Source organism: Protomyctophum parallelum (genome assembly GCF_964188405.1).
Source record: "Protomyctophum parallelum genome assembly, chromosome: 6".
Taxonomy (NCBI): Eukaryota; Metazoa; Chordata; class Actinopteri; order Myctophiformes; family Myctophidae; genus Protomyctophum; species Protomyctophum parallelum.
In genome coordinates, this window is record NC_139701.1 from 22531402 (window position 1) to 22534721 (window position 3320).

Consider the following 3320-nt stretch of genomic DNA (forward strand, 5'->3'; position numbering starts at 1 on the left):
GATGTATTAGGATGTTGATATTCATTCATCAGCCAACACTCCCCACTCACAGGTAGTAGAAAAATGTATCTTTCATCAATTGGATGTGTTTCTACAGAACAATAAGGTGCATAACAAATTCCACTCTGGCTTTAGGAAAGGTCACAGCACAGAAACAGCACTTGTAAAAGTAATTAATGATCTTAGGGTGTCTGCTGTACACCCCCTGCTACATACTAGCATCATGTCCAGGGGGTGTACTTGTTCAGAATATAATTATGAGCATGGCCCGCCTCCTTGTGGCCACACTGTCTCCAGCATGGCTAATCTGTTTTTAGTTGCCTTGATTTAATTTTAGGTGTTATAAAAGTACACACGTTCCGTGAACTAATACTGACAACTAGTACATGAAATATACACAGAATGAAATGTACACATAAATTAGTAACAACTAGTACTTCAAATACACACATGTATGGTAAGATTTTTGTGCCTATACTTTATAACCCCAACTCTTCATTCTTTTTTTATTTATTTTTTTATTTTATTTTTTAGGAGAGAGACGCCACAGCAAAGGTAATCGGGAACGGGACTCATACCCACAACAGGCTCACTAAGCCAGCGATCCAGGCCCTAACTCTTCATTCTGTTGTCAGGATCTGCAAAGAATGGTGAGTAAATGTTCTGCAGTTTAACGAATGACAATAGTACATCAATATATACACAATGACTATCAATCTAGTACAATGTTAGCTATCGATCGCACAAATGGTTGTGAAACCAGAAGAAGCTGCACAACACATCAATGTACTGTATCTCTATATAACTGTCACACAAGAACACAGAGCAGCCTAGTTCCTTTTGTACGAAGGTGTGGCGCACCAAAAATAGCAGATCTATGAGCTCTACTACTCTAGTAAGTTAGTAAGTAGACCTACAGGCCAGTCAATCCTGCTCTGATTCATTCATTCAGTCCTTTCCAAATCTCGGCTTTCAAAGTAGTTAACAAAAGACCTGATATTCTGTATAATTTCTTTAATTGTTCTCCTTTAATAGTTTATACCAGCGCAGTGGCCTTGTGGTTAGAGTGTCCGCCCTGAGACTGGGAGGTCGTTCAATCCCCACCCGGGTCATACCAAAGACAAAAAACAGCTAAAACACCCCCCCCCACCCCCCAACCCCAGAAAGGTAAACTACACAGCTCTCATTACTCTGTAATCTGTATTGTACACAACACCACTTGACAACATCAACTCGGATAAATAAATAAAAATAACAATATAAATAAAACAAAAACAAAATCAACCCAGAGGAGATATTGAAGGTAGATCCATGAACTTTGTGTTGAGCTTGGCTATGGAAGCGGAAGCTTGTAAGTAAATGAAATCATTTAATTATGTTCATGTCCATCAATAAGGCACATTTTACACAATGACAATGACCAGGCTAAGAACCAATTCAGTGTAATGACAATATACTGAACGGTTTGTGGTGGGGGGAGAGAGAGAGAGAGAGAGAGAGAGAGAGAGAGAGAGAGAGAGAGAGAGAGAGAGAGAGAGAGAGAGAGAGAGAGAGAGAGAGAGAGATGTTGAGAAGATGTTGAGAATTTAGATTTAATACAAGAACAGCACAGAGACCAGTGTCTGAATTTCAGATTTATCAACAACAGAGAGGTTGCTGCTGCTACTGTCGTGTACAAAATGCAGTCAGACCCACCACAACCCCACAGACCTCCAGGTGAATGAAATGCACAATCTACACTACAGGTATGTAAAGGTGTATGGATAGTTGAATGTACCTGCTCTAATGCATAATCTATGTAAAGTGCTTTGGATAAAAGCACTACATAAATGCACCATTTACACAACATTTATACACCAGACAGTGAACCACAGGCACACACACCTGCACAGCTATACCAGTTCATGCTCTCAGATTCCCAGGCTCCAGAACACTTTTTTGAGAGCATGCAAGCAGACTGCAGAATGGGTGGAAGAAGAAGGATAAAATGATCAGTGATGATGAGACAGCACAGTCACGAGAGAAGTCAATGAGGCAGAGCCACAGCCACTTCTACTGATGCATATATGTGGCACATCGCCACCAAGGCCCTGAATATCCAGCCATGGCCATTTCCCCCTCCTAGGTAAAAATTGTCTTTGTCAGTTAGGCCAAGCCAAAGATTATATCTGAACTGCAAGCTCAATAACACAAAGTGCCATGCAGGCCATTTTTACACAAGAACAACCCTTTCCTTAGTCTGCATACTTAATGCTCACAATGCACCGTCTCCACTGTCAGTGGTCATCCTCAATGTTGCAAATTCAAACTGTATACATGGGTAACTCCTTCGTCTCCTTGACCTACACGGCCTGTGCTGAGAGGAGAATGTGATCCTTAACCAGGTCTGGGTTAGGGTTGAAGCCATGAATGGGAAACAGAAGGTCCCCGATTCGTGTTCCCCCTGCCTATGTGTTGAAGTGTCCCTGAACAAGACACTTGAAGGTTTAAACCTGTGGGGGAAGCAGTTTTCAGCTTGTGTCCCCAGTAGTAACCCACTCACCAATCAAAGTCCTCGGATGCTGAAGCTGTCCCACCCCTTCCTCAGGGCCCAGGTTTGATTCTCGGCCCCCGGCTATACTGTATGTGTAGCCACTAGCCTCGGTACCAGGCTTTCATTTTTACTGTATGTGTGACGTGTCCATGAGCAACACTTAACCCCCCGGCCCCCCCAGAGTAGGAGATTCTCAGCATGCCTTGGGGACCATGTTTTTTTTGTTTATAGTGTGTTATTTAGGCTATTCTGTTGTTATTTGCGATGGGGAATGTGTTCAGGCGATAAATGTGTGCTTTCAGGTGATTCATGAATCTTACGTTATCATTTATTTATGAAACTTCACTGGTCATTTCTGAGGAAAGGAAGGTTGGTTTGTCTACATTTGCTTGTCACAGATAGATCTGTTGCTTTTTTTCAGTAACCATGGGTGTGATGATTACATGCTTAAAGTAGGCTATGGACTGGTTTAAAATGTTATGATTATATCAGATTAACAAGCTCCAAATGCTCAAAGTGTAAAGCTGCCAGACACATGAACTTGTACTTTGTAGATCTGCTTTTTTTTGCAAAAAAAAAAAAAAAATAGCGTCACCAATGGTTTTGTGGTAACAAACGGTGTCGGTGAAATCAGATGGCTTGCATAATGTCAGCGAGGCGATGTGACAAAATGAATCCCAGAAGAAGTTATGCAAGAGTTTTTCAGTCCACGAAAAACCTGTGAATTGTAACCGGACCTCCCGAACGTGACGTTCGGGGCCATGATTGGTGGGCGGCTCTCGTATAT